The 22,885-nt window shown below is 37.5% G+C and overlaps 2 long non-coding RNA genes and 1 pseudogene across 3 annotated transcripts in view; all 3 read left to right on the top strand.

Moving 5' to 3' along the window:
- The first annotated feature begins 3,646 nt into the window (after window positions 1-3,646).
- Window positions 3,647-5,958, top strand: LOC149110488 (uncharacterized). Its single transcript, XR_016207864.1, has 2 exons — window positions 3,647-3,860; window positions 4,235-5,958. It is a non-coding gene; the product is annotated as an uncharacterized LOC149110488 (long non-coding RNA).
- A 703-nt stretch (window positions 5,959-6,661) lies between these two features.
- The window catches only part of LOC149110486 (uncharacterized), a 36,569-nt pseudogene continuing 20,345 nt past the window's right edge, over window positions 6,662-22,885 (top strand). Inside the window, exons 1-5 of the transcript XR_016207863.1 lie at window positions 6,662-6,866; window positions 7,325-7,413; window positions 12,563-12,631; window positions 13,954-14,053; window positions 22,652-22,833. The product of XR_016207863.1 is annotated as an uncharacterized LOC149110486 (transcript). The remainder of the gene's footprint in view (window positions 6,867-7,324; window positions 7,414-12,562; window positions 12,632-13,953; window positions 14,054-22,651; window positions 22,834-22,885) is intronic.
- Window positions 17,663-20,694, top strand: LOC149110487 (uncharacterized). Its single transcript, XR_016207865.1, has 2 exons — window positions 17,663-19,384; window positions 19,825-20,694. It is a non-coding gene; the product is annotated as an uncharacterized LOC149110487 (long non-coding RNA).

The raw sequence follows: 22,885 nt of genomic DNA, 5'->3' as shown, positions 1-22,885 counted from the left end.
ACAACAGACAGATCGAAACCCACCAATGACTGATGACAAACTTTACACGAGTCTTTCAGCCCATACCATCATGGCTGTACTGACCAATCACGTTCAACGGACCAGAGTTATAAGATCAAAGACTGACAAACACTATTCACTTGACTCTAAAGATGACTTCCGCTCAGGTTGTCGAAACGTCAGTCACAAACAACAGTTCTTTTCACAACTACACACACCCGGACGATCACACTATACGAACTATTTGTAGCACCATTTCGAGCCCGGGCGGTATTTCTTGGAATTTTCCCCATGGTGGTCAATGTAGTTGTACGGTCCCCTCGGTATGGCTGTCAATTTTGGACTGTGTGTTTCTGACAAAGTAGACGAACATCGGTTGTCATCCTTCTCGATCGATCGCCAGTTCTTTAAACAAACTTTTATACGAGGCGGTCTACCCGCGGCCCTTGCTAAAGCGTCGTTTAGTGGCCTTAAATCTCCGTAGCAGCTCTCCTTTCTTCGTCTCGTCTTTCCAGCGAGCCAGCAACCGTCATTTCCCGTCGTACGAGGAAGAAATATCCCCAACAAAACCCAGAATACGAATGTAAACATTGGGTTACAATGCCCCCGAAAAATATTTTCGCGTCCGCGTAACTTTGAGGGCGAAATTATTGAAGAAAACAGTTTTTCACAACGTTCGACAGGCCTTAATTTTTCGAGATACTTATTTCTCTCCTCCAAATTCTAAGCAATTTCCTTATTTTTTAAACAACCGCCTTATTTTTTAAGTTTAAATACCAAAAAAAAAATTACCCGCGAATCGCAGCCATTTTAAACCGCGCGCGCGCCTGAGCCCACGTTCCCATTCGCTGGGCTGTGACTTAGCCCTTTGCGTTATTCAGCTCTGTCCCATTGAACGGTCAGTTTATGAGAACTGCGCTTGATTGTGCTGTTTTCTTCAGAAGTTGCTGCTTTTTGCTTGGCCAGTTTGTCAGTATATTTGCAGTTTTATTAATGGGTATTTATGAAGAAAGACTGGGTTGTCGAGGAAGAGCATAAAATCAATGGATTACAGTTGATGTTTGCCGACAACAACGATGTTAGCCTGCGCTTGGAGGAGCACAGCAAATTCGGCGCGAAATTCTGCTACATCCTTGCACCGGCTTCTGTTTGAGATTTGTGTGTACTGGAAGGATCTCTGGTGGATTCATTCCCTTTGAAATTCTTCCCTGGTCCCAGAGGTATTTCTTGATTTTTCTTCTTTTCGCGAAGCGACGAACACGAGTCGCGAATCGGCGAGCTCGTTTTTCTTTCTCGCCGCTTCGCGACTTGTGTTTTCACCGCTTCGCGGCTCTCTCGCAGCTCCCTCATGCGGAGAAAAATCAAGAAAAATCTCTGGGACCAGGATATTTAAATTCAGAAGCGCTCCGCAAATTTTGCTTGCTTTGATGTCATCAACCTTTTTCCTGTAATCGATCATCGATTTTGTCATCCTCTCGATTCTCTGATTCTCTATTTGAGCTTTCTTCTCAGTGGTTCGTCGTCGTCTTCATCCCCACTGTTTTTGTTTTCTTCATGCTGAGCTGTCATTGGCATACATCTCAGCTCATAAAGTAAAAGTCAAGAATAAGGAATTGGTAAGCAGAATTCTGTATACATACAGTTAAGAAGGTTATTAATAACTTACATTGTACAACTTTCAAAAATAATAGTTCATTTTATCATGTCCACTTCACAATACATGTTTGTAATGATTCCACCTTTCAATAAAACTCCATACCAGTGGCCATAGCACCTGACCATGCAATGTCTTCATTACTTGGGAATTCGAAAACGGAAAAAAAACAAGATTATTAACCATAATTATTTTGACAGAACTTTTTTGGAAATTTTTCTTGAGCTAATTTCAACAATTTACCACAGGTTTAATGATTTTGTTACAGTCTTGAGGCAGTTCGTATAGAGTGATCGTCCGGATGAGTGTAGTTCTGAAAAGAACTGTTGTTGGTGACTGACGTTTCGACAACCTGAGCGGAAGTCATCTTTAGAGTCAAGTGAATAGTGTTTGTCAGTCGATGATGTTATAAGTCTGGTCCGTTGAACGTGATTTGTCAGTACAGCCATGATGGTATGGGCTGAAAGACTCGTGTAAAGTTTGTAATCAGTCATTGGTGGGTTTCGATCCGTCTATTGTTAGTCAAATAAGTCGGGTTTTGGTCTGTGTATTGTTAAGTCGGTCTGTTAGAAGTCCGTTTGTCGGTTTCGTTTCTGTCATGGATAAGTCGTTTGTAAGGCGCCGGTAGTTGTTGACATCTGTTAAGAGGCGTTTGTTAGTGTACCAGCTTTCCAGAGTCAGTCGTTGAAAATAGTTTGTACCGTAAGTTAAGCACTCAGCAGATTCCCAGTCAATGTTGTGGTTTGCAACGATAGTCGGAAATTTTACGGCAGGTATATTTTGCAGGGCGCAGGTTGCAGGTTGCAGGTTGAAATTTAATTATAACTGGAAAACCGCTGGCACTAATAATAATTAATAACTGATATACTCGTCAGGGGATAAAGCCACACGTATGTTGTGACTGATTTCTTAATAAAGACTTATTGATTGATTGATTGATTGATTGATTGATTGATTGATTCATTACATAAAGTAGTTCGCCTCTTCACATCGTGAACACACGATCGATCCGCTATAAGTACTTATCGATCGACACGCTGAGACCAGTGAAATCTCTTGAAAGCCATCTGAATGGCCGCTCCACAGATGTTTCCATCGATTCCAGATTTGGCTCGGGTCTTCCTATAGGACTCCACGTGCGAATGTTTATTTTAGCTTGCCATTTATGTATGCAATTAGGGCTATTTAAACGCTACAGTTTCCTAGCGCGCCAATCTTTCCAACGTTTTCTATAGCTTCAAATTAATGTTGTTGCGGAATCTATACTCTACCTAGCTTCACCGTCATCGCTACAGTCAAGAAACATTTGTAAGTCTTTATACTCTGTCCTGTATTTTTCTTATCACCCGGCTCTTCTTCACATGTATTTTTATTTATTTTTCTAGTCGAACCTCGCTCGATCTTTCAATACTCAACGGGCTCCTCGAGTCTCTTCAACAGAGCGTGAGTTCGAAATCTCTAGGCGTAGCGTCAGCAAGACCTGTAAGCTACACCTCCCTTAACAACAGAAGAATGCCATTACAAATGAAGCAAATAAATAAAGAAATAAAATAATATAAGATTGTAACCGACGGAATATACTAGCACAAGATCAGTGTGCTTTCATTTTGGTACTCATAGGGAAGAAACCAAATTCAGCAGATATTTCAGATGATATTTCAGATGTTTCTTCAAAAACAATAATTCATTGCAGGCTTGAAATCATAGGAATATACTCCCATCGCCTCGGCCGGTTTGATACTTAGGTGGAAGCCATCTTTTAGAGCGATTGTAAACAGCGTCATGTAACAGTCACGGTTAGTCTACCACCTGTACTCTACCGCGCATGCGCAATAGGTGCAAATTGTGCATTTACACTTCCGGTTATCCACTGACGTAGGCGTCCTCGTTGAGAAGACATTGTGCATTTTCACTTCCGGTTATCCACTGACGTAGGCGTCGTCGTTAAGACTTGCTCGACTTGCTCATGTGTTTTGGCACAGTACGTTTCAGTACAGGCGGTGTTGGACACGGTTCACGTGACAGTATTCGACCAATCATATATCGTCTCAGCCGGAGCAATGGCGGACACATTTTTCGTTGCGAATGGAGAGTAGGTTGTCGTTTCTCGACCGATTTCTGCACTCATCATGAGAATCAAACGAACCTTTTCTAGGAGCTGCTAGTGTAATATCTAGACCAGTTATATGCCAAGCCTCAAGTGCAGGTAAGCAATTTTTGCATCAGAACTAGTCAATGGAAATCATGCTGTGTTGAAAACGTTTGTTTACCACACGCGCTTGACATGGATATTCTTTTGGTCGTTTGCAGGATAACAGGGATCAGTATTGTGAATTTTTTTTGTGTGAAACTTTAGTTCGAGAGTTGAAATTTAAGAAAAGTGTGGCGGGCCTAGGCGGGTCCCGCCGTTTTAACGGTCAAAATCGGACTTGAAGTTGGGGCATTTTCCTTGATTTGTCATATGTTCGCGGTATTTCGCGGGAGTGATTGTGTGATTTCTACCCTTGTTATTTTGTGGCTCGACTTGTTCCCTTTACATCTTAATGTTTTCTTGTTATGATTTTTGTTTTTTTTTTGTAGTGCGTATGTCATCCGTTTGTTTGGCCGATGTTCAAGAGTTTTGGATCCTGCTTTGGATGCTAGTCCATTAAAGACATCATCTCATTTACAGTGAATTTTCACTATCATGATCACTGCCTGTCTTCAATTGTTATCTCTAACAGAAATTTACTGCTCTTGGATTGGATGTTATTGTTCAGTCATCTATGGCGGATTATTTTTGATCTCCCACTTCGTTATGCTTGTTTTCCTTTGAATGTTGGTAGTAGTGGGAGACTATACATCAATAAAATTAATAACAAGAGTTTCATGTGTATAGTTACGCATATTGTCAACCCACCTGGAGCAGAACGAGCCAATGTGTTTGAAGCACATGCTGAATTACCCCGGCCGCTGGTATTTTAAAAGACTATGGGCTTGGAATTAACTTTGCTATATTTCCCAAGAACGAAATTTATCCACTTACACTGTGGTGATCTAACAAGGAAAGCTACAGCATGCTGCTGTTTAGGATATCAAATTTAGAATGGAATAGACCAAAACAGAATACATAATAACATAAAGCAAGTGACTACTTAGAAAGCTGCATGGCAATCCCAAGTTTTAAGAGCTACTGCAAGTGTTCAATATAGTGCATCTGCTTGTATTTTAAAATGTTGTTACAATTTAGTCATCTCAGTCAAAACATCTCACTATAGATGATCTAGGATACAGCTACATACTACATTAGTCTGAATTCAGTTGGTCACAGTCATTACGAGTCAACAGGAGGAAGTGCTGTGGAGACTGTTTTTGGCAAAATATGTAACAGCCAATGTAGGAAATGTTAATATCGATACATGATCACTGTGTTGTTGACCACAGGACTTGCAGTAAATAATAAATTTTAAACTGATAGATATTTCAAATGACCTGCATAGCACTGTTCTGGGTAAGAAGCTCCCTTTAGTTTACACAAGTTACATTGAACCTTAAACTTCAGCAGAGTTGTGATATGAGGACATGCAATGAAGGCACAGGACCATGAGCAATTCAGTCATTGCTAATTGACTGTGCCTATCATTCACAGTCTCCAGTTTACTAATTTGTAAGTGAACTTAATGTTGGCTGCTGTTTCCAGAATATGGTTTTTGTGCTATTTTGCTGGTTTTTTGTTGTGCTTGTCAGTACTTTGCAAATATTCAGTTTAAAAAGCATACTTTGGAATTGAATTATTTGCAAGTAAATGTAAGTCAGTTGTTTTTTTTTTTTTCACATCTCCCATCTGCAATTTTAGCTGCAACCACTTTAAATAGTGTGAGGTATATTATTTGTCCAAAGCATTCATGTCATGTAACTCAACCAAGCTTTCTTTCCATTGAGCCTGATTTCCCTTTTACATGGCCTCACATGTACTGAGAACCCAGGAATGGACACTTGGAGCAGATACAAGTTACATCCAACACCTAAGCATTAGGCGAAGAGAAATCTCAAACTCTTATCAGTTTGAACATTGATATTGACAGTGGCAATGTCTGAGGCAAAGTCATCTGGAGACCTTTTACTTTAAACACATTCAAGGAACTAGTTGAACAAGACCAAAATCGTGTTATCCCATTGTCTACAACATAGATCCACACAGTACATATTTAATCTTGGATTTGTAAGTTGAACAAGAATCTGCTGGAAGTGTGACCTGGTACAGGGGACGAATACAATTATTTTTTACCACTTACATTAAAGCAAAACATACCCTACTTCTCCCATTAAGCTTCTAGTTTTTTAATTCCATTTATTGCAAATCATTTTTGTTATTTTGAAAGAGCCATAGCTCATCAGCAAGTTATTTATGATTCCTTTTGGTTAATCAGGAATTACAGCGGGCGAAACTCGATTAATCAAGCTTTAGACAAGTTTTCAAGGACAAAACATTGCTTTGATTTCGAATTATTCAACCCTTTCTTCGTAGGTTTTACTTCTCAGCTCTCTTATCGTCGAACGAAAACATATCTGACAACAACCATGTTGTTGGCCAGCGATACACTGATACACTTCACACACAAGTCGAGATATCTAAGAAGGATAGTGCCGAAGATAGGTTCAATTCCGGCAAGTTAAGATCGAATTCGAAAAGACCAGAAACGGAAATAATTTATCTTTCAACCGTAAAGATTCGACGAACCGCGAAGCTTCGATTCCTAAAATCATCTGTTTAGCACTGAAAATGGTGGCTTTGTAAATCGACCAGAAGTCATCTACAGCTATTACTTGGCGTGCGGAACCTTTCATGTGGATGTCATTCCAGATTTCTTTCAGCATCGGATGAGAGCGAACCTCCTATAAGTTATATTTCCACATCACCATCAGCGCGCGGAAATGTTTGCAGTTCAGCGATCAGATGAAAATGAGCTTCAGGGAAAATTTCTCCCGGCATGCTTTGCGAGTCGTGTCCAACACCGCCTAATTAAGTACCAGTATCATCAGTTCGTGACGCATTTAAAAATAAAGAAATATGAAATGTTGGATCAACTCAGCATCGTCAAGGATTTCTGAGTTTTGGCCGTCGTATTTCAACTTTTTGCCCAGCTACCACGGGGAAAACTGAATGTGTACTTCATTGGACTGCAGGGAGAGAAACTACAGGCCTTACATTGTGAGTTCAGCGAGAAATATTGTGATTAAGTGCTATTTTTGTGTGCAATTTTGACTCGTTTCTGAAGAGTGTTAATAGTCGTCAAACTGGCCAAAGTTCCCTACCTTGTCTCTTATCATCACACCGTTGGAAACATTTTTCAAAATTCGCTCAATTAAAATCTCGTTTAAACTCTCCGGTCGATCCAAGATGAGAAAAAGTGACACCATTGAATGTTCGAGAGTCTTTATTCGGTAAATTACCCATACATTGAACGAATTCAATGTCAGCTCCTGATCTCCATACAAACTCTTAATTTTAGCCACAGTTCTCCATACAAACTCTTACGACCTGTGTATTAATGCGGAAAATTTGGTCTGAACAGAACGAAACTAAGAAAGAAGCGTAAGGAGTTTGGTCAATTTCTTGTCACACTCCACAAAAATCCGATCTAAAAGGTAACCAGAGACGGCTGATTTGTTGATTGTTTCCTTTCAAAGTTTACAGTGCGTCTGAAGTTCACTGGAAAGTCTGCTGCTGGTGTGAAACTATCGAATCACTGTTTAAGTTATCCGCATTCCAGACACAAGTACGTATCGAAATATCTAAATAACTTAGAAGCAATTCTCCAGGAAAGTGAAGCAAAGTTGGAAATGAAAATTTTTAATCCCCCTTCATTTTTTGTGTGGAGATAGGTCCCCTGAGGGGATGAACAAAAACAACCATATTTGGATTGGCAGGTGTGTCATTGCCATGGTAACCGAACTTGATCACGTCGGCCTGACATCTATGTTTTGACCAAAAAATTAACTCTCAAGAAGTAAAAATAAATGAGTCTGGTTCTCAGGTGCATGTGAACCAATTCAAATGAAATTCATACATATGGTAGAGGCACTCACCTAGTATAAAAAATTTTGCAGTTTAAGTATTTTGAGTTTTATAATCAAGAAGACAATGCTCGTCCTACTATGTTGCCTGTCAGCCATTTTGACAAGCAGGAAAAAGAAGCAACCATATTCGTAATTTCTCCAAAGGTACTCTTTCTCAAAAAACCAAATTAGCAGCAGAGCTTAAATAGATATTGAAGTTTCTAAATATTATAAAATCTATTTGAGGATAATTATATTCTGGCCATGGGTGTTGAAGACATCTGAGGCAAGTTGCAAAAAATTGGAAAATTGAAAATTTTGAGGGCTCTGGTGTTTAGCTCAAACAGGCTTTAGATAAAGAATATCCGCTTCAGAAGTATTTTCTATCATGTTATCTGTTATCTACATTTGATTGATTAGGTTTTGGCCAACGAATTTGATGAAATATAAATTGAAACAAAGCCTACCTTGCAACTTTTGGGAATCTCTTCAGGATGCTTTTGTCGTATAGTATGGGTCTCTCCTTGATTTGCTCGCTCCATTTTCTTGACCAAATCTTGCACAGACTCTAGCAGAAAGGTCAAATCTAACTGGCTAGCCTCACCGAACATCTATTTTTAGACCATAGATGATGATGCATTAACCCAAATAAAGAACAGCTGAACGCAGGTCAAACACAGTCGTGTGTCGATTATCGAAATAATTCATCAATACAATCCATCCAAAATCCATCCAGGAAGTTAAATAGATGCATCAAGATCACGGCTAAGCAAATGTATGTCTGCGATGATTCTGATTTAAGTCTGACTAAATCGAGCCATACATTCCGTGGTGCATGGTTGAGAAGCAAAGAAATCGTTGTTTACGACCAAATGTATGTAGACCAGAAATGCACGGAGCAAAACTGCTGACCGGATGTACTTTTAAAATGCAATATACCCATTTTTTGTTTGTTTGTATTTGTAGCTTCAGATAAAGCGACATTGTCGCAATGGCATTGTCTCTTCTTTAGATATTTTTGGTACAATATATCATTGACAGAGGGATAAAAGGATGATTTTTGATCCACTTTTATGACTGTTTTACAGTGGTGAATTTAAAGAGGACAAAAGAAAAGCGCTTCACTGATCGTTTTGCACATTTTGATTGCCTCCATTGGCTTCACAACACTGGATCAAGTTTATATAAGAGAGGATACCATTTATCATCTCTTGGTTTAGCTACAGTAAATCCAGGAGTACTGACAGTTGTTAAAATATGTTCAGGTTTTCGTTAACAACAAATGATGTGCAGGCTTAAATGAGAACAAGGAAGTTAGTTTTTCTAAGAACTCTTGGACGTTTGAACTCTGTCTGTCTATACATGTATGCATAAAAAAAAGGAAATTCATGCTGTGCATGCCAAAAATGCAGATTGCACTTGTACCTATTCAACGAAAAATAAAATTCAACATGGAACCCTGTGGTATGTATGAATCCGAGTTAGAATTTGCACCTAAATATTTCAACCTTGTTCCTAGTTTCCCAGGGTATGATCGAGATTGCTCAATGTTTAATTTTTCTTTGATGCTTTTATTCAGTTTTTCGGTTTTCGTTTTCTTTTTGTTTTGACTTTCTTCACCATTGCTATTGTAAAACAACCCCATTACAAGAGGATATCATTACTCTTACATCCAGTGTTACATCCCATTACATTGTGTTACATCTCGTCAGCAGTTGTGCTTCTCGGACTTCTGACCTACGCTTTCAGTTTATTCACCATTGTTGGCTTATCGACTATCGCAATATCTGACTTGATTTTAGCCAAAGACATTACTTTGGATTGTTCAAAGGCATGCATTTGCTTTGTACATTGCTCTCGACACATTTACATTACTTCCTGGTTGGATAATATTGATGAATTTAGGTGCTCGGCAGCAGAAATCACAAGTGTTATGACCATGTTTTGACCTTGTCAACTATTCTTTGTCAAGTGTATGCATGCTACTTGTATCATCATCTCTGGTCTGAAACACGGCAAACTGGATATTCGATGGGAGTAACTGTTAAATTAGAGGCTGCACTAGATTTGGTCAAGAAAATGGAGCAAGCGAAGGAGAGACACTGGAGAGAACCACATGACAAAAGCATCCTGAAGAAATTCCCAAAACTTTCAAGGTAGGTTTTTTATCAATTTATATTTCATCAAATTCGTTGGCCAAAACCTTATTAACTAAATGTAGGTAACAGACAAGATGATAAAACTTAAAGATACTTTTGAAGCTGATTTTCTCTCTCCAAAGCCTGTTTGAGCCAGATACTGGCACCCTCCAAATTACCAATTTTGCAGTTTTTTGCAATTTGCCCCAGGTGTCTTTAGCACCCATGGCCAGAATATAGTTTTCCCAAATTGATTTTATGATATTTAGAAACATCAATATCTGAGTGTGTAATATCTGCTGCCAATTTGGTTTATGTGGAAAGAGTACTTTCGGAGAAATTCCGAATATGGTTGTGCTTGTTTTTCCTGCTTGTCTAAATGGCTGACAGGGAACATAGTAAGATGAGCATTTAATTTTCTTCTTGTTTATAAAACCCAAAATATTTTAACAGTGAATTTTATAAACTGGGAGAGTGGCTCTACCATCTGTATGAATTTCATTTGAATTGGTTCCCATGCACCTGAGAACCAGACTTGTTTACTTTTACTTTTTGAGAATGGAACTTTTGCTCAAAACATGGTCCTGAGGCCGACGTCATCTAGTGCGGTTACCATGGCAAAAACACATCTGCTGATCCAAATAAGGTAGTTTTTGTTTATCCCCCAAGGTAACCTACCTCCACACAAAAATTGCAGGGAGGTTAAAATTTTTCATTTCCAACTTTGCTTCACTTTCCTGGGGAATTGCTCATAATAGCACAAAACATGTTGGCAAAGTAGTGGCTATTTCTGAACACAAACTTAGAACTCTATAATTATTTAGAAAACAGTCCTAAGAAAATACACACGCTGATTGGTTAAAAATTGTGTTTCTATAACTCGATGGAAACACGGAACTAGCACGAGCTGTTGAGGTAATGATGGCACGAGCAAAGAGAATTTACATTTTGACAATCAAAGTTAACCAGTTGTTTTCCTTTTTTTCGTCGTGGTGTTTTCTAAAAGAAATAGAAAACATGTTCGTTGTGTTTCTATCGAGTTGCAGAAACACTCGTGAAAGTTTTGACCAGGATGACGATTTGAAGGGTATTTCAAGTAATTAGAAAGTAATTTTTACAGTAATCTGGAAATTAGAAGTGAAAAATTGAGGTCAACAAACTTACATGAGTCTTCACATGCGGTCACCCAGTTTAGCACATGTTGTTCAAATGCAACTAAATTCCCTTCGGTTTGCCGTTTTTACCGTAAGAATCTCGGCTATTGATTAATTATGTTCATGTCAATCGTTTTGTAAGTGGAGAGCTCAGAAATCTTGAATAAAGGCTTTGCTTTGTTGACTTTTTGTTGCAAAATGAATATTGATTTAGGGACATGTAACATGAGACTGACTGGGAGTTTCCATAGTAACGGAAATGCGATATGCTTGTTTACGTCCAGAAAAAAAATTGTGGTTAGTTTAAGATCAGGTCGTTTTTAATTCGGTTTTCGGGATACATTTGGTTATAGATCAGGGAAAATACTCTCTTTTGACACTAATAATACACATGAAAAAATTACTCAATTCTGATTGGCTAAGAGCAGTGCAGTTCAAGTGTAACACCAGTGCAAAAAGTGTAACATCAGTGCAAAAAGTGTAACATCAGTGCAAAAAGTGTAACACCAGTGCAAATTACACATCGAAATTCTGGATTATGATTGACTGAAAGACAATAGGAACTTTTCTAAGAAAATGATATCACGTAAAATGATGAAGAAAATTTTGTGCTCAAACTTTGAAAAAAGTTTTCTCAAATCAGAAAAAATGGCTTCAAGAAAGATCTTCCGACATTTCCTCCGCGCAATTTTTTTCATGTTTATATTATTAATAAGTAATTATGCGGTTTTTCTTGTTCAATTTGGAGTTAATTTGCACTTGTGAGTTTTTCAAAAAGCTCACTCGTGCAAATTAATTCCAAATTGAACTCGAAACCATATGATTACCTATACTAATTCTGAAAATAGAGTGTTCTAACAATATTTTTGGTTTTTCAACCATTTTTTACCTTTTATATTTAATTCTATGGTTTGAAAAAAAATTTTCAAGGTAATGTTAGCTTCCATGAAGGCAAATGTTTTTTTTCTATAGAGTATATATATTTTATGCCCTTTCAAATGAGATATTACAGGCTATAGTGCAGTAAATACTTGTAGAAATATCAGCTAAAGAATATGATGGGTTAATTATTAACGAAAACCTTCCGTCGACAAAGAGATTACGAAAAAATATCTTTGAGATCACAGTGACTGCAAATGTGTCTTCCAGCCCTCAATGGTATTAAATCAGCTGTCTTAAATTATTTCAATTTTCCCTGACTTTTCTTCAAAATAATGGCTTTTCCCTGACTTTTCCCCCGACCCTGACAAACTTTTTTTTTGCCCTGACCATTTCCTGAACTGTGGCTACCCAGAAGAGATTCTTTTAATTAACAACAACAACAACAACAACAACAACAACAACAACAAAAACCTTTATTAACGTGTCTTGGGTATTTAGCATTGCTGCTAATTGGGGACACACACAAAAAGGAAATTATGAATGTAAAAAATAAATAAGTATATATTAAAAAGTTAATAAGTAAATATTAAAATATGAATAAGTAAATAGGAAAGTCAGGTCAGGATAAACATAAGGGACAGTTTTCACAAAATTATTATCCCCAAGCAAAGATGCTATGTCTCTTCTTCTTATAGTTGATATGAAGGAATGTAAGGTATCACTGTTCTTTTCATCTCTTGAAAGTCTTGACCACAAGTATGGTGGTAAGTTAACAGGAAAGTCTGATGCAAACTAGATTGCATTTAAAAGAAAATCTGTCACATCTGTGTACGCTATAAATTTGCTCAAATATTTGCCTGAGAAGTGATTCAGAAGCTTCGAGGGCAAATATGCTAGTTTTAAGAACATCAAATTTCCAAGGGGCAACTATCAGGCTGATAGTTCTAAGACATAAACACTCTATTGTCTTTATTGTTCACCACTAAATTTTCTTCTGCACGCCAGTTTAAAAATCATATTAAATTGTTTTAACTTTTTTAGATGAAAGCCGTGAAAGCCAAATGTAAAATTTGAAAAAGATAACAGACAAAAACCTACTTAATACAGTTTCAATTGACATGTTTATTTTCTATAAGCCCACTTGTTTACAGAAAACGTTTCATGGAAGAGTGCTATCCATCCAGGTATTTTCCTCAGACGGGTACCATATAAACGATAGCCTCCATTTGGCGTGAAAATGTGCCTAGATATTTGTCTGCACAGTTTTCCGAGAGCGTAGCTCAAGGAAAACTGTGAGCTTCGAGGAACAGATAATGTTCAAGGACAAATATGCGAGCATATTTTCGCCCCAAATGGAGGCTATTGTGTTTATTATTATTCAAATCTTTTTCGCAATGCATGCGGTTTTGAAAATTGGGGAATATTCCCCAGTTTTAGCTTGGGAATATCAGAAACAGAAACGCCAGATGTGAATACTACTTCACCTGCCTATTACCTCATCCCCCACCCCGCATACAATGTTGAAAACTACTACCTGCAATTTCTTCTGATTTTCAACATTGTATTGGGTAGGGAGGGGGAACAGTAACACATTTTTATAAGGAAAGCAGCACTTTTTTTTCAAACTTCAGTGGTAAAACACACTCAGATAATTCATTAAATTATCTTAGTGTCCCAAGGACTTTAGTCCACAATTGTAGTAGATAGACTGTAGCTTGCTTAACAAGATATGGTCTTGGTAATTTGTAACAACCTCCTCCGGTCAGCGGTCACCAACGAAGATGGCCATGAAATTTTTAGTTCCGAGCTAAATAGGTCATCTAAACAAGGGCATCTAATTAGCTTGCTATATTTTTGCCCTTTTCCATTTCTCTTCTTCTGCTTGTTTACTTTATATTTATCATTGTAATTTTAGAATGGAATAAATAAAGAAACAAAACAAAAACAAATGGTAATTTGTAGAGCAACATGCAGACAAAGCATAGGGTTCAAATGTGGCACCTTGTAAAATAAATTTCTTTTCTGATGAATAATTAATGAACATAAGGTATAATAATTTTAAATTTCTTTATTTCCATTCTTGAAGGTTGTTTATAAAACCATTATGGATAACTGCCAACTACAGACTGTTTACAGAGCTGGCACATCAAAACTTCTCGTCTTTGAAGAAATCAACAATGATGAAGGTACATAAAGTTAAGGCTTACAGTAATATGTGTTAAATGAAGAAAAGGGAAGCAAAGTTGCTTTTTGCTGTTAAAGTAATACAGGAAGCAACTTTTGTGACTTTAAGTCTTTTTTCTTAGCTGTACAAACAGAGAAAATATTGGCTGGAACAGAATGCGTACATGTATAACTTTCCGTTCTGACTAAAATTAAATTTTTGCAGATTACAAAATGAACTTAAGCAATTTTAAGGTTTTGCTGTACTACCACTTTAAGAGAACTAAAATGGAATTTTATTTAATATTTCAAAATAAGAAGTCACCCTATGCATACAAGCCTTTTCCAGTTGGTAGGCATGCAGCATGAAAAAACTGTGGAGTGAGAAAAGGATAGAGGCTTTTGGGGTGGATACAGGATTTTACAGAAGGGGTTTCAGATACAGACCACCATGCCGCTCAAATTCAAAGACTTTTTTCTGTACTTTGTGCAATAAACTGGTTTTCGTAAGTGGTTGTGCTATTTCCTGGCTCTCCGTAGTATAAAATACTGCAGTGTAATTTTAACGTTAGTATTGTAACAGGGTGTGCTCTAGAAAAAATTCTAGGGGCCCTTGTAGGCTAGGGTGCCCAGAAGTCAAGCTTTGTGACCCAAAAGGAAAAAAATAATAAAAAATTAATTAACTGATCAATTAATTGAAATTACATTATTAATTGAAGGCTTTCAAGAAAAAAAGGGCGTATAACACTTTTTGGGCTGATTTTCATGTTTTGCAGGATAGAGCTAATTATTGGCAGACTTACTTGTTTTGACATGAAAAACATTGTTCCATAATTGTTTTTGTTGATTTGCACCCTTTTTTTGCTCATGGATGAAGTAACATCCATTAGCTTAGGAGGCATTCGGATGGCGTTCACTCACTCACTCCATTCTAATTAATTTATTCATTAAACCCGGATTAAACAATTTTCTCCTACCTCCCCTGCTAAGTATTGTTTTGTCCAAGAGTGTTCAGTCGTCTTCAGGGCGGTTCTTTGACGAGGGGGGACTAGAAAGGCGTACATTTTTGCCCAATAAATCAAGAGCCTGGGTAGGAGTTTGTCGAACACCTCGAAGATTGAGGTCGGCCATTTTGGTTTCATGTGATTTTCTTTCGTAAATATGTTGTTTTTTGCTATATAACTATTCATCCATGAGCTGGCTCAGGGAGCCTTTGATTTGAGAAATAACATATGCAAAACACTCAGTTCTCCACGGGCATCTTTTCAAGCTCTTTTGTCGAACGAAAAACAAAAGAAACCTTTTGTTTCGTTGCTAGCTGTTTGAACTGATACAAGTGTTATGATTTACATAATTACGCTAATCTCTTACTGTTGCTTTGTTAGCACAAGCGAATAAGGCACTGAACGGGCCAGATTCGAGTTTGTTTTGTCATGACACTGGTTCAATACGAGGTCATTCAATTGCTTTTTTTTTCTATTTCTCTACTTCTTTCAAAAACCAAAACACCTATTTTTGAAAAAAATGTGCTGTCGAAGCTGCTAAAAGTAACTATCTCAGTTAGTGTCATGTCAAAATTTACCATCAAAGGATTCGCTCCTAAAGATGCCACTTGGAAAAGTGAGTTTTTTGCATATGTTATCTCTTGCAGACAAAGCACAAATCAACAAAAAAAATTATTACGAAACAATGCTTTTCATGTCAAAACAAGTCCGTCTGTAAGAAATTAGTTCGATCCTGCAAAAATGACAATTGGCCCAAAAAGTGATATACCGTATTTTTTCGGTTACAAGATGCACCCTTAATTTTTAAGCATAACTGTATCAAGTTTACAAACTGAAAATTACTCCTAAATACTCGGTTACAAAACACAACCTCAATTACTGGATGTTCTTTTGATCACGTCCACCCTTATTACAACAATATGCTTCCAAATGTGCTGATTATGGTCCTGGTTGTAGCGAAAACTAAGACCCCCCGAAAACTAAGACCTAAGACCTAAGACCCGAAAACTAAGACCCAAAAACGAGGACCCGAAAATGAAGACCCGATAACTAAGACCCGAAAACTAAGACCCCCTTATTTTATTAATTTTTGCCCTTTGTTTATCTTTGTGATCTATGATCACGGTGTTCACTTTTGTTTGATTATCGTTTCCTTCGTCTTTGAGTGGGATTTATTACAAGTTTTGCCAGGGAAACTAGCTAGCATGGTGGCTATTGTTTTATCGTTTATGGCTCGTTTTAGATTGTCCAAATCCTGGTAAATGTAAAGATCAGATTGATTGTACAGACTTGACAAGCTCTCTGATTTTCCCGACAGAAGAATGTCACACCCCATCTAGCAACAGTCTGACAGTTCGCCTTACCGAAAACGAAGACCCGAAAACTAAGACCCCCTTATTTTATTAATTTTTGCCGTTTGTTTATCTGGTACATCGAAATTTGGAATAACAAATAGATCGGTGTAACATATAAAAAATCCAGCTTGGGCAATTGAAAAACCACCCGTTGAGAAAAATAAACGCATGGTGAATTTTTGATGTATTGACTAGAAAAAATTGTCATGGTCATGCAATCACTAGTAAACAGATTTCGATTGGATTTATTCATTGTGTTTTAGTTTCGTTCACTTTGGCTACAGTTTATGCTCGAATACAAAATCAATCTATGTATTATTATGTAATACATTATGTATGTATTATTTACTGTTTTGTATTCATATCAAAATGAATTTTTAGAAGAGGTGATAATTGATCTGACCACAAAAATACAAAGATGAAGTTTTGTGTCATATTTACCGACTTAAAGTTTGTTTCCACTGAACCCAACTACTTAGCCCAGTAGGGAGTGGAAATTGTAATCTAAAAATAGACATCTGATAATTTGTAATCTATTAACCATTGTTTCTATCAACTCAAGCCAACTTGCTTTAACAGCCGAGGTTCCCTTTAACCATGCATGCTTAAACTTCTAATAGTTGTTACGATCCCAAATCTGAAGTAGGTTGTTGTAAGTTAGTAATTTGTCTCCATCATGTTTGGCTCGTGTTTCAGTTTCGTTTTTTAAAGCAATGAAGGAAAAATAATCAAACCATCGACAGAGTGCATTGACTATTTGGAAAAATCGGTTACTTTTCCGTTTATTTCCTTGTTCGTCCCGTAGGAAAAGGCACGTGATATGATTTCTATTGGCAGTATTAACCAGGGTGAAGTGAATTGCAGCTAAGTGAAAATACCTGAGTACAGGTGTTTTACGGCAGTTACTGTTATGATGACATTAAGGCGACTTTAAGTGTTGGTGCCAGTGCACTAAGAGAAAGGTTGTAGTTGTGTTAATTAGATTCAAATTTTGCTTAAGACTAAAGTGTTTGATTTAGCCCTATAAAGATTAAAAGAGGTATCCTATTTAATAGTTTTTTTCACTATTTTCGAAAGTTGTTCCAGTTTCATCTTAAGTAAGAAAGAAAAAATATCAACACTCCAACAGCGTCAAAAGCCAAAAAAGTGCAGTTAGTATTACTGACATTGCTATTGTTTGTTAACGTTTGTTATGTTATTTTATTTGTAATCACTGTTTTTTTTTATTGATTGTTACAAGAATACCATGCCATTTCACACTCCAACAGCGTCAAATGTGAAAAAAAATTCAGTTAGTATTACTGACATTGTTATTGTTTGTTATGTTACGGTATTTTATTTGTAGTCACTGTTTTTTGATTGTCACAAGAATACCCATTCTCTGGTGTAAATAAGATGCTTTTACGCCTTTCTTAAATGGACTTAGGCCAAGTGTAATTGAGTGTAATTGAAGTACAGCGTTTGACCGGGGAAATAAATCAGTTCAATCTGTTGAGTACAAAACATTGTACTGTAGTGGTGGATTTTCTGTTTTATGGGTTGATTCCTTTTAAAACCAGGATTTGAAGAAAATGTTTTAAGTTTTTTGTTTCAAGTAACTCAATTAAAAAGAAAGGACAAAAAGATAATGGATCCTTCGGGTATTTGTTTTCGCTTTTGCTAAAGTCCGGGCGGCGGAAAGACATCATAATCCTACAATTTATCATAATCAAGGACAGGGGTGGAGCAGGGGTTTGGAAAATAAAGAAAATAAAGGGGTCTTAGTTTTCGGGTCTTCGTTTTTGGGTCTTAGTTTTCGGGTCTTAGGTCTTAGGTCTTAGTTTTCGCTACAACCTTATGGTCCTTTTACTTTTGTAAACAAAGTGAAAGTCACACATTATGAACAAAAGCAAAAAAGTCACACTTTAAACAAAAGCGAAAAAGTCACACTTACTAATAACATACAAATTATTCAAGCTATTCTGCCAAGGAAACAGTTCTTTTAAGTTATGAATACTAATTGATCCATTTTAACGTTTATAAACAACACTCAGCTAATGAAACTTTCGTCATTTTCAAAACTACAATCTCATTCTCAAAGCAATCGTTCGGCATACGGTAAATCAGAGATCATCATGCCAAGTACTCGTCGTCATTCCTACGATCTAAACTTGAAGTTGAAGATTGTAGCAGAAGGAGAAGTCGTGAACAACAATTGTGAAATCACTCGCGAATACGGCATATCAGAATTGATGGTCTGGAAATGGAGAAACGAACAACACGTCTTGTTTACAGGTGAGCGAAAGATGACTGCGAAACATGCCTCAGTGGGTCGCTACCTGCCAAAAGATCCAGAGCTTGATCAACAGTTGGCAGACTGGTTCTGCGATCATAGAAGCCAAGGTAAAAATTGTTCATTCAATATCTATGCATCGCCATTGATAACTGCACTGTTGTAGTTTGAAATTTTCGTTAAAATGCCTTTTATGTTGTCCTCTTGCTGACAGCATATTTCCTTTGATATTTGCAGGTCTATCAGTAAACAGCTTGATGCTCTGCCTGAAGGCAAAGGAACTCAGCTCCGATCCAGAGTTTAAAGTGTCCCTTGGCTGGTACATAAACTGGAAATGTCGCCATGCCATTTCCATGAGAGTAAAGACAACTTTGGCACAATGTCTAACTGCTGATATGGAAGAGAACGTGATTGAATTCCCCCGCTTTGTGTTGAGATCCCGACAGCATTGTGGCTACGAGTTCAGCCACATCCTTAACATGGACGAAACTCCGATGAGGTTTGAGTTGTCAGCCACGAGGACACTGGAGTTCACTGGAAACTGAACAGTGTCCATTTTATCCTGTGGTGGCGATAGGCAGAGCTTCACTGTTGTCCAAGCAGTGAAGGCAATTGGTGAGAAACTTCCCCCGAAGGTGATCTTTAAAGGTATTCGTCAGCTTCGAATCCAGGTGTTGCCGAGAATGCTGGTCTCTGTACACAAGAAGGGCTGGATGGATGAAGGTTTGTTCTTGTTTTTAACATTTATGGAATACCGGTATTTTATGATAGATAGCCACCATTGACAAATGCTTCAAGTGTTTGTAGTGACAACTGTGATCATTTAATGGGATTGAGGTTAAGAGTTTGTTTGTTACTTTCTGAGGTCAAGGTAACACTAGTGTTAAATTTCAAGCATGTGCTGTCAAGCATGTTCAAGCTCGATTACCATACTTTGTTTACTTCTAGTTTTTTTACCATCGTTGGATCTCGTTGGTATTATTTGATTGTGAGTATTGGTATGTTACGAATAGACCCTGTAAGCCACTTTTTGTACATTTAATTTAGTGACTTCAACGAGTTGTCAGTCTAGCTGTGAAATGCAACATATAATTTGGCATGTTTGCATAACTTACAAACTTGGTTTTAAAGTCTAATCAGAGTGTTTTTCTTAACATTTGTAGGAACTATGGAGTGGATTCAGGAGAATTTTTGACTCATGCCAGAGCATCAAGCACTTCTTCTATGGGATTCCTTCCAGAAGAAACATCAATGTTGCTGTAATCCCCAGTGGACTAACTCCAGTTTTGCAGCCCCTGGATAAGTGCAGGAATTAGCCATTTAAAGTAAAAGTTTGTGTGCAGTATGAAGCTTGGATGTTGAACGGCCAGTTTACTTACATGCCTACTGGAAAGAAATGGGCACCCAGCAAAAAGGTGGTGTTCCAATGGATCGATCGAGCATGGAATGAGATCCCAGCAGAGCTGATTGAGGAATCCTTCAAATCCTGTGTTATCACTGGGAGTGGATTCTTCGATTCCTTTGACGCACCATGATCCGAGAGTTCTTGTATTGATCTGTTCAGTGAGGAAACGCAAAATCAGTTTTTGGATTCTTTTGGATTCTTTCGGATTTAAGAATCCAATCTTGGATTTTCTCAAAGAAATGCACCCTAATGCTCTTGACGGAACAGAAAAGCGGTTTTGGGAGGAAGAGGGATAAGAAGCAGAAGATCCAGAAGACGCAATTGACAACAAGTTCGAGACAGAAAATGAAGACGAGGATGACGAGTAGCTGAGTAGAGCTGACCTGTAATAAAACAGTCTTTTCAGAGCCACCCTGGTTCTTCTCAGAACCACAAATCTGAAAAAGTTGATGACCAGCAATATTTGTTTTATGTTTATGGTATTTAGAGTACCGGTACTGGAGTCTTTTTATCAGCCTGAGGGAAATTTGGTGAGTTATATATTTTGTGGTGCGAACATACTCTGCTATAAGACGCACCCTGAGGTGAGACCAGATTTCAATTGAACAGGCACTTTTTTCTCCAAAAACACTGCTCCTTAAATAACCGAAAAAATATGGTACCTTTTTGGACAAAATCCTTGAATTAATATACAATAACCAATTGACCCTCAAATTAAATGCCTTGCATTGTTTCTAAGGCATTTGTCCTATTTACAGATGCCAAAAATAAGAGGGTTACATGTAATTTTTGTAATACTGTTGTCAAAAGTCCACAATGAAAGACAAAACTTACATGTTTTTCATGCGAAGTCCGAAGGACGAAAGTCCATAGGATAGAGTACTACACAGGGTAGAATATTGGGAAAGGTACTTCAAGTAAGCTAAATGCTAGTTCCTGATTGAAAACTTGGCCCTCAGATTTCAAAAGTTTCATCAGCTGGACACAACATGATGACATACTAAAAGACTGTAAGAGAATCTGTTAATTTCGTTTAGGGGTAGCTGGGGCATATATGAACTCCCTTGCAGGGTAGGAAAGGCAAGTGGCCCTTTGAAAATACTAAGAAATTACCTCTTACCCGCTCCCCAGATATTTCTTTGGTACCTAGGGGGGGGGGGGGGTAGGGGAAAGTTTTGTTTTTAGGTTGCAATCGAAAATAAAGATAGTGTTGTGTGTTGTGGTTTTCTTGTAGATGGCAAAATTTTGTACTTAGAATGAAAAATCACCTTCAAAAAGATCAAAATGATGTGGAATAAGCATCAAGAAAACTTGACTGACTGTTAAGAGGGTGAAAATGATTTAGAAGCTATGACATTGTCCTTCGGGTTGCAAGAAGGATGGTCTGAATCAAAGGTCTTCGCTATGGAACACTGTGGACAAGTTTAAAATGGACTTTCTCATCTACGGCATTGAAATATCGCTAGTTCAACCAAATGTATTGCTTATTAAAATCAGCATTCTCTTCTAGAGGAATTGTTTTAGTGTTACTGATATAAACTTTTCAGCTAACTTTTGTGTTCTCAACAAATCAACAACAACAATCTGGATAGCACAAATGTATATTTGGAGAACGCTTATATCCAAGTCACTAGTTTTCATGAACACAATCTTTATGTTGTTCAGCTATTAATTATTGTGCAGCATTAGAGAGGTTCGCCTTATTGCTGACATTAAGTAAAGCTTGCTGACTTTGCACTTTCTGTGCGGAACTGCTCGTTTACCTAAAGTGGTAGATATATGCAGGGTGTTCATTAAGCATAGGAGATTGGAGCATTCTCCGGCTACTATGTGGAATTCTCCGGCTAAATTTCAATGGCCTGTAGAAGCCTTGAAGTAAAATTTTTCTCTGAGTGGCCAGATTCTCCTATTATTTTATAATATCCTCCTGCTGCCTGTACTTCAATCACTATTGAAAACCCTGTGTATGTAGAAAAAACTAAGTCCTTTTTCCCTTTATGCTTCTGATAATTTAGCCCACATTCTCTTGCAATTAGGGACTTTTCATGCAGATTATTCACAAATGACAGGAACTAAAGAGACTTTTTGTTGACGTTACACAAAATTTACAAGGAAACTGCTGTCTGTATCACTGCAGGCCAGTGTTAAACTGGGGAAGTCTGAAACCCAGTATGTCGCCATGGTAACACCACTGTTGAGTTTGTATTGTGGAGCACATTTACTTACTGTAAAGAATCAAACATTTCTGATACAAATTCGCTGAGATACTGTATCTTTATTCATCATAGTTGATCAAAATTTGGTGAATGTATGGCGTCATCACTTGGCTAATTTGCATACCATGTAAGAAAAACTTAAATATCTCTGGAATGAAAAGAGATATTTTGAAAAATTAAGCAGCATTTTTCTTCTCATACACAGACTACTTTATGTTTTAAATTGGCTTAGATAGGAAAGGTGCAATTTTTGTCATAGTACCACTTTAAAGTTGATTGTGCTGCACTCCAGTTGTTTATCTTTTCAGTTCTGGCTCGACAGGGAGGTGTTCTTGCATTAACTGAATTTCAATTCTGTTTAAATTTCAGTTTGGCTCATTAAAAATCCTGCCTTGTATTACCCACTTGACAATAGAGATGCAAGGCAAAGACATTCTACCAGAGAGATTGTAAAACCAACTGTTAGCCTCTGGAAAACTGAGATAAAATGTCATCTAAGGAGTCTGGTCATAAAGGACCATCCTGTGTTCAAAGGAGTCTGTGTGGTTAAAGTAAGCTGGTTGAAGGATGTTGATCCTGTTTATCAAAATTTCATAGATTGTA

The sequence above is a fragment of the Orbicella faveolata genome, unplaced genomic scaffold, assembly GCF_042242905.1.
Source record: "Orbicella faveolata isolate gen_17 unplaced genomic scaffold, um_ofav_v1 contig_24, whole genome shotgun sequence".
In the NCBI taxonomy this organism is placed as follows: Eukaryota; Metazoa; Cnidaria; class Anthozoa; order Scleractinia; family Merulinidae; genus Orbicella; species Orbicella faveolata.
Note: the sequence above shows the minus strand (reverse complement) of the source record. Positions and strands in the feature narration are given on the sequence as shown.